Genomic DNA, 9,611 nt, shown 5'->3' with positions numbered 1-9,611 from the left:
AATGTACTGTAAGAAAGATTTTCACAGCACAGTGCAGAATTTTTGGCTCTATCATTCTTAAAAGAACACGTTAAATTTTTTGTTAAAAAAATATATAGATCATGTTCGTCCAAATGTTTATTAGCGCATCGTGTAAAACTTGATTACGAACATCCTGAGATTTTTGCTAACAACGTTTCCTCTTTGCGTTTTACATATATTTAAACCCCATATGTATTAAAATATGTAGCCTCCATCCGCCCGAACCTTCATTAGAGTATTGTGTAAAAACTGTAAGTCGGTCAAGAACTTCTCGAAATTTTTGCGAACAGTTGTAAACAACGTGTAATCTTTATACATGATGTAACTTCTAAGAGATGTCAGGCACATTTTCTCTAGTGTTTCGACAGATTTTTTTCAGTCTCGTCTTTTCTTTGTGTAGCTGCAGTCAAAAAAAAAAAAAAAAAAAAAAGGTGGTGCTCATCACGTCTTTCATGCAACACACACCGTTACAAACAAAATGATTTTTAAAGCGGAATATTATGCGCCCATTCGATAGAGCTGTCCCAGATTAGCCTAGTGTGGTAATTGTTTTTGTTATGGCACTTAGGGCCAGCGCTGAACAAAATGTGTCCGAGTGGTAGATACGCGTACAAAATACAGAAGCGCTCAGAAAGACGCAGGGAACTGAAGCATTCATCAAACATGGTATGAGTAAACAAACATCAGTACCAAATAGATACACTATAAATAGTCAACTTATACATCGAAGATCTGCGGGTGGTGTAGTACAAAGTCCTTCGCCTACTGATTACGTTGATATTAATAGTCGTAAGTCTCTGCACAATAGTTCTGTCGTGCCTGTTTATGTCAAAATTCTACGAAGCTGACTGTCCTAGCCGTGAGCTGAATTCTGTGAGGGGACGTAAATATTGAATGGCGATGTACGTCACTGTACTGCGAAGTGACCCTGCTAATGCAGTCGTGACGTAGGAGTATGACTCGAAGAGTGACGACTCCATGGACTAGACTGGCTGGGCCCCCGAAGAGTAAGTGGACGTGGCGTCTATATGTACAATCGAGTCTTCCGCCCTGGCGGCGCTGTCACAAAAGGGGCGTGAACCCAGTGCCGCTCGGGATTAGACGGCGCCCGTTGCAGTAGTGACCACTGGTGGACCGCCGCTGCACTTGTGCTGGCAACGTCAGTGCCTTTTGTGATAACGCCCTCGGTTTGGTGTCGATAGTGAGACGATATCACGTTCTTCTCCCCCCAGACTTCCTCACTGTCGTCTGTCCCCGACGAGGCAGCGTTTAAGGCGTCGGCCAATGCAGCATCCTTGCCTGCGTCCCGGCAACCGCCTTGCGAATGCCTGCCAACATCGGCAAAATAAACTGAGAATCAGACTCACACCTGGGACCAGATGCGGACTTTCCGTAGGTGTGTTTGACATCTCTGTATCCTGTGGATTGCTGGCGTCCTGATGACTGGAAACTAGGAGATCCTGGCGTGACAATTGATGCTGCTAGTGCTGTGAAGACATGATCGGTGCTCACCTGCCTCCATCGGCTCATACCCAGCAGCCCCGAATCTCTAACTGAAAAATCTGCGACAGCATCACGCAGCCGACAGAGGTGAATTAGAATTTAGCGCCGTCTGTGCACTCCGTCCGGACCTTCAATGAGAACATTGAACGATCCTGCAATTGAAGAATTGTACTGCGTTCCCATACGCGGCGGGCTCCGAAAATGCTATAAAATACAAGACCATCAATCTTATATGATTTATTACAAGAATACCTTGTCGTCCGCTATGATAGATGTAGGAGATGGAGTAGAGTTTGATGGCGACGGAAATTTAGTAACAGTGCTGGTGATTTTCCTTCACGTGGTTGTAGCGGTAGAATGACACAAATGTCCGAAGAGCTTGCTCCCGAGGATGGGGAGCACGTAATCTAGCTATTTGTTGTTCGAATGTTTGGATGAGGTGTTTGGCTTCACCGTTGGATGAGGGATGAAACGGTGCACGTGCTGCATGTTGGACGCCGTTGACTTCACACAACCACTGAAAATCTCTTGAAGCAAACTGTGGTTCATTATCTGAGACAATGACTACAGAGAGTCCCTCGTTGTGACATATTGATGTCAGTGCTTTGACTGAGTCGCAGTTGTAGACTGCGCTGGAACAACGAACGGGAATTTACTGAAGGCATCCACCACCATTACTCATCTGATATCCCAAACGGTCCTGCGAAATCTATATGCAGTGTCTGTCATGGGACAGTTGCATGAGGCCATTCGAGAAACCAGTGTGGGAGACCAGCTTGGTGCTTCACACAGGCCTGGAAACTTGTAGTCATTTTCTCATTTTACTTGCCCATTCTGACCAATGTACAATGGAGTTGGGCGAAAGGTTGGTTTTGACTGTGCACCAGTGACTACAGTGCAATAACCGAAGCACCTCCTGTTGCAATTACTTGAGAATGACTGCTCGAGATTGATCTGATTCCGTGTGGAGGAGAATCACCCTTTTTGCATACGTAGCGTGCCGCAGTTTGAAGTAACGATGAACTAAAGCATTTGGTGTTCTGTTGACAGGCCGGGGCTAACCAGTGCCTTTGTACTATAGTAAAACTTGCGAATTTGGATCTACTGCTGTTGCCTGGGCGACCATACGAGGTATAATGGGGAATTTCCTAAGCATTGCTGCTTCCTAAGGATTCACAAAGAAATATGGCCCTTCTGACTGGTCAAATACAGGTCAGTCCCAGCCGAAGCCGTGCCAGTGTGCCAGTATTTGGGTGCATGCTTGTTGGTTCAAAATGGTTCAAATGGCTCTGAACACTATGGGACTTAACATCTGAGGTCAGCAGTCCCCTAGACTTAGAACTACTTAAACCTAGGCGCTACAGTCTGGAGCCGAGCGACCGCTCCGGTCGCAGGTGCGAATCCTGCCTCGGGCATGGATGTGTGTGATGTCCTTAGGTTAGTTAGGTTTAATTAGTTCTTAGTTTTAGGCGACTGATGATCTCAGAAGTTAAGTCGCATAGTGCTCAGAGCCATTTGAACCATTACTTAAACCTAACTAATCTAAGGACATCACACACATCCATGCCTGAGGCAGGCTTCGAACTTGCGACCGTAGCAGCAGCGTGGTTCCGGACTGAAACACCTAGAACCGCTCGGCCACAGCGGCCGGCGCATGCTTCTTGGGTGGTACAGAATCTCGTACTGAGAATTTGACAAAATGAGGAACCAGTGCTGAATTTCTGCGCGGTGCTTGTGGGACAGGCTGAGCAAAGATGTCAGCTGTTTGTGATCCATCTGTAGGAAGAACTTTTCCTCGTCCAAACATTTGTGAAACTTAGTAACTCCATAGATGATGGTGAGAGTTGCACTGTGTCTTTTTTAACAGTTTCTATGCTAAAGCGATCGATAGTTGGGCACCTTTGAGTTGATGAGACAAACCTGCCCAAGTCCTGTAAGAGGAATTATCCACCACCAAAACGACTAGTTTGGGCGGTTCGAAATGTCTTAGACATGTACCACTTAATAATGCATCTTTCAGCTTCTTGATGGCTGAAACATATTCTTTTGACAACGCAAGCAGAACGTTCTTTCTATGGAGGGAATGCAGGGGAGCTGCGATCTGGCCAGCATTCGGAATGAATCAAATATAGTACGTCAGCTTGCCTAACATAGCTTGTAGTTCCTGAACATTATATGGCACTGGCAAATCATGGATAGCTCTGAGACTTGCTTATGACGGGTGAATGCCTCGCACATTGATTACGTGTTTCAAATAGGCAGTCTCGCTTTGAAAGAAAGAACACCTACTCTTGTTACAACGTAGGCTTGCTGAGGATACCATTTCAAACAATGTACGCAAATTGGCTAAGCGTTCCTTCAGTATGCAACCGGAAACCACTATGTCGTCCAAGTAACTGGAACATGATGGCAGTTAGCTGCCCCAGGCGCTGTTGAAAAATGACGGGCGCTGAAGCACTCTTGAAAGGTAAACGCAGAAATCTTAATACAACCATGTGCGTATTTATGACAGAGAACAGCTGTGACTGCTTGTTTAAGTGAATCTGCAGATAGGTATCTTTCAAATCTTTTTTTGAAAAATATCTGCCAGCACCATGAGTTCCTTTGGTACGGGTAATAGGTAGGATACAACCATAGTCTGCGGATTAACAGTGGACTTAAAATCTGCACAGATGCGTAAACTGCTGTTCGCTTGGTTAACGCGACTAACATAGAATCCCATTTTCTTGCTGTGACCGGTTCCACGAAACCTTGCTCTTGTCATTATTACAGTTTTGTTGCTACTTTGGCCGTAATGGCATGCGGGACTAACTGTGCCTGGAAGAATTTCGGTTGTGCAATTGCTTTCATAGCAAAATTAGCTTCAAAATTATTGGCCTTGCCTAAAGGGCCTTGAAACAGATCGTTTCATGCAAATGCCGGGATGGTTCCTTTGAAAGGGCACGGCCGATTTCCTTCCCACTCCTTCCCTAACCCGAGCTTGCGCTCCGTCTCTAATGACCTCATTGTCGACGGGACGTTAAACACTAGCCACCAACACCACCACCTTGAAACAGATCCTGAAATTCATTACACGGTGTATCCACACTTTCGTTAGGCATGAATGTGTTGACAGACAAAAATTTGTCCTGAATTTGCAAACCAAACAAGTCATAGGCCGCCATGCTTAAAATATATGGATTGTATTTTGTGCATCACAAATGAAACTGTTTTTGTTACTTTCTTGATAGTAGCAGGGAAACTGCAAACGCCAAGAATCGTAATATCACCTTAACTGAAAGTACATGGTACAGTCTGTGACTCTGAATGTCTTGCAGATCTAATCCATCGTATAAACGCCTCTTTAACGTAGTAACTGATGCCCTTGTGTCGATCTGCGTACGCACAAAACACTGTTCGCCTCAAAAAGTGGTTTTGACACAATTACATTCACACTATTATCTTGCTTTTTGAATGAAAGAACACTTGACTTGTTCTGAAATCGCTTTTTCACGCAGACTGATTGGTGACTGTCCCCATTTGCCCATTTAAAGCACTGTGCCTCCCTACAAGGACAGGCTTGTCGTTTATGTGCCCCGAAGCATTGAAGACATGACTTCACTTTGCTTACTGTTTGCTTAGCGCTAGACGAGTGTTTACTACTGCCGCCGCTTTGCCCGGGCTGAGACCCACATTGTGGACAGTTGTGAATGTGGGTCTCACGGGAGGCGTGCAAGGGATAAGTCCCTGCAGTCGTACTGTCCTCTGTGCCCTCGGTGGCTCAGATGGATAGAGCATCTGCCATGTAAGCAGGAGATCCCGGGTTCGAGTCACGGTCGGGGCACACATTTTCAGCTGTCCCCACTGATGTATATCAACAACACCTGTCAGTGCTAAGGGTTTAGATTTAATTATCATTTCATTCTAGAGAAGCTGCAGGATCGTCAATGGCATCTGTTCTTTCGGAAACAGATACCATCTGCATATGAAGAAGAGGACTCTGATCCGAAAACGACCGAGTTGGAAGATGCCCTTCAAACATGGGAGGTAAAATGCACACCTTAAGAACTATGGTCAGTTGTTCAGTAGAAGAGATATACTTCACAGCATCAAAAGTGAACAAGTGCTCATAGGTCTTAAGGTTGGCTCTGAGCACTATTGGACTTAACATCTGAGGTCATCAGTCCCCTAGAACTTAAAACTACTTAAACCTTACTAACCTAAGGACAGCACACACATCCATGCCCGAGGCAGGATTCGAACCTGTGACCGTAGTGGTCTCGCGGTTCCTGACTGTAGCGCCTAGAACCGCTCACCCACAGCGGCCGGCCAGGTCTGAAGGTATACAATTTGGAGCCCATGAATAATTGATTCTTTTTCTTTTATTTGGTCCATACTACCGACTCTGTAAGTTACCTACCCTACAATCTTAGCGATAGTAAATGTATTACTCTGTGGGAGGGTCAAGAACGATTCTCGCTTTTAATTTCGATCCCGTCGTTTCCGGAACAGGGTCCCTTACCTCGAATTGATACATTTACCCTTCTCAGCGGCCGGACAGGTCTGAAGGTATACAATTTGGAGCCCATGAGTAAGAGATTCTTTTTCTTTTATTTGGTCCATACTACCGACTCTGTAAGTTACCTACCCTACAATCTTAAACATTGTAACATCATCACTGAATCACTTTGCATAAAATTGTTAATAACTATTCACATCAATCGTACTGTAGCAGATCAGACCGTCATAGTACTCGGAACACTGTTAGTCTAGCGTATGACTGTGTGTGCACCAGGGTACCAAAAGTCCAGGTCTTTTTTTATTAGTAGTAGTAGTAATGGAACCGTATACATTACCATTATTTAGTGTTTCTAGGGTTGTTATAATTTAGCGAAAGACTCATGCATTTTCTGTATTACTTTAACAATCAAATTGATTCTGAATGGTGTTACAGAATCAAAAATAGTTCAAATGTCTCTGAGCACTATGCGACTTAACTTCTGGGGTCATCAGTCGCCGAACTTAGAACCAATTAAACCTAACTAACCTAAGGACATCACACATATCCATGCCCGAGGCAGGATTCGAACCTGCGACCGTAGCGGTCGCCCGGCTCCAGACTGTATCGCCTAGAACCGCACGGCCACTCCGACCGGCAGTGTTGCAAAATCTATTTATCGATTGTATTGAGATACTACACTGGTATTTCAACAGAGTTGCGTTCTTATATTGTTTCTTGGGAAGGAAATAAATACTATCGAACGCTTACTGACAGCTTTCGCTTAGCTTTAATGCCAGAGACGAGTCTTCTCCTAAAATCTGATCGTTGAGAACACGTAGATGGCGTTTTATAATCCAGTGGAGTAAAATTACCAAAGCATACTTTGTGATAATAAATATTTAATTTCATCATTTATGTATGTCCACAGCTGCAGGTTGGTAATTACAGTCTTACCTGGGGCCAACTGTGGTGCCCTCAGGGCATGAGCATACGTCAGTCAACTGCGTTATTTGGAGACAGGTGGTAAACTCATTAAATTTCATGATGTGTGTTTGACGACCGATTTATTTAGACAATCCTCTCCCGTATTACGGAGCCAATTATACAGTGGTCAATTCTGTGGTTGGATGTGTCAACTTGGGATGCACAAATTAGATATCAATTAATTAATACTTAATCAAACGCAGGAAATTGAGTGAGGCAATTGCAATTAAATATATAAAAAGGGGGAAGTGCGTCAACTGGACCAATGGAATACTGATACGCTGTAATTACTTTTATTTCCCACGAATTATTGACTTTAGGGAGCAGATACATTTATTCATCTCATTCTCCGTTGAAGAGCATAAGTGTGTCTTCCGCGCAAGAGCCTCTACACTAGGCCATACTTTTTCCACTAACCGGTAACAGAAGGACTAGGAACTGAATGCTTACACTCACCTTCCCTTTGTGGATTTTAAAACGACGTGTATCTGCGTCTACTGCCAGAAAATGATAAATATAGTGAGAGAATTTAAAATGTCATTAACATTAACTCATTAAGTGGAAATGTGCATAGAAGAAATATTCGACAGAGATTTATAACGCCTTTTGGATATACTGGTCAGTTTAGAGTAAACACTCAACAACGATAAGACAACGATATCTGGTCTCCGCTACATTAACATCCCCTTGAACAAAATTAATGTACTATTTTTGAAAAGAGATCTCATAATGATTCACCCTGGACCAATCAACATAATTAGGCTTTCGTATGCAGGTGATATGACCTAGTCCGCAGCTCGTGGTCGTGCGGTAGCGATCTCGCTTCCCGCGCCCGGGTTCCCGGGTTCGTTTCCCGGCGGCGTCAGGGATTTTCTCTGCCTCGTGATGACTGGGTGTTGTGTGATGTCCTTAGGTTAGTTAGGTTTAAGTAATTCTAAGTTCTAGGGGACTGATGACCATAGATGTTACGTCCCATAGTGCTCAGAGCCATTTGATATGACCTAATAAGAAACTAAAGGGAAATGCTCACAAAATGATGCTAAATTACTTAAATATTCTTATGAATGTCAGTAAAAAAAAAAAAGCAGTATCTTCTCACGAATAAAACTGGTAAGTGACTTCGTGGCCGTAGGCTATTCAGCATCAAGAGAGTTATATGTCTTAAATATCTAGCAAGCCTTTCTAGAAAAGAGGAACGAAACGAAACTGAAATTAATCCAAGCTTGTCGGCTGTTAACAGAGCAGTGTACAGCTTTTCGGACAGTCTGAGAAAAAGACCATCTCTTGACCCTTTGAAACCTGTGTCTGTCAGTCTATCAGTGTGTTGCCTATAGATGCAAGACTCTGGCTTTCACAAATAAAGATGAAGATAAACTGCTTGTTTTTGAACGAAAAACAGGGAGAAAACATTTTGACGCTATTATGGATTAGTGTTCTCAAGAGCGAAAAACAAGGAAAGATAACAAACCATTGAGGTTGTACAAACACCGCAATACTGTGGAATTAAAAGGAGAATAGAACGAGACACTTGGCTACAGGGGCGATCAGAAGAGCTAAAATGCAGAACAACAAATACCATTTCTATTACTGTGAACGAATTCATTTAAAAGAAGAGGAAGATCAAGAATAAGTTGGAAACACATCTTTCGATACGACATGTATGGCCTAGGCAGGAGACAGAATCCGAAGGTAGGTGCGGGAAAGGGCCAGGTGTGCGGTCGCTTGAGCACAAAATATATCTATTTTAAATACTCATCTCACTTTACTTCGGCACTGTACTACGAGCACTAGTTTTAGGACACGTAAGAAATTATCGTACGGAGTTTCTCTTTAGTAAAATTATTGCCCATTCAGTTTATCATGTTAGGGTCACTTTCTGTGGTGTTAAATGTGTGGGTCTGTCCTATGCGCTAGAAATGTACAAGAGCTTGGAAGATAAAGAAATAAGGGCTCGGAATAAAAAGGGTATAACACAGGTATGTAGTCTTTCGCCCTTACTGTTCAGTCTATACATCGAAGAAGCAATGACGAAAACAAAAGAAAGATTCCAGAATGGGACTAAAATTCACGGCGAAAGAATATCAGTGATAAGATTCGCTGATGAAATCGCTGTCCTCAGTTAAAGTGAAGAATAATTGCTGAGTCTGTTGAATCGAATGAACAGAATACTGATTGAGAGTAAATAGAAAACAAAGGAAAGTATCGAGAAGTGGCACAAATGGAGCAGCAAGAAACTTAACAACAGAATTGGTGATCACGAAGTAGACGAAGTTAAGAATTATGCTCTCTAGGCAAGAAAATAACACATGATGGACGGAGCAAGTAGGACATAAAAAACAGACTAGCTTGTCAAAAAGGGCATTCCGGAACAAGAGAAACCTACTAGTAGGCCTTAATTTGAGGAAGAAATTTTTTAGTATTTACGTTTGGAGGATATCTTTGTATGGTAGTGAAACATGGACTGTGTGAAAATAGGAGCACAACATAATTTAAGGCTCTGAGATGTAATGCTACAGGAGAATGCTGAAAATTAGGTGGACTGGTAAGATGAGGAATGAGGTAGCTCTCCGCAGAATCAGCGAGCTATGGAATATATGGAATACAGTGAAAATAAGGGGCAGGA

At 43.2% G+C, this 9,611-nt stretch overlaps 1 non-coding gene across 1 annotated transcript; it reads left to right on the top strand.

The window, feature by feature from the left end:
• Positions 1-5,272: 5,272 nt before the first annotated feature.
• Trnat-ugu lies at positions 5,273-5,347 on the top strand. The gene has a single exon. It is a non-coding gene; the product is annotated as a tRNA-Thr (tRNA).
• Positions 5,348-9,611: the final 4,264 nt, after the last annotated feature.

The sequence above is a fragment of the Schistocerca americana genome, chromosome 3 (assembly GCF_021461395.2).
Source record: "Schistocerca americana isolate TAMUIC-IGC-003095 chromosome 3, iqSchAmer2.1, whole genome shotgun sequence".
NCBI classification, from domain to species: domain Eukaryota; kingdom Metazoa; phylum Arthropoda; class Insecta; order Orthoptera; family Acrididae; genus Schistocerca; species Schistocerca americana.
The sequence above is the reverse complement of the archived record's forward strand: the minus strand, read 5'-3'. Positions and strand labels throughout refer to the sequence as shown.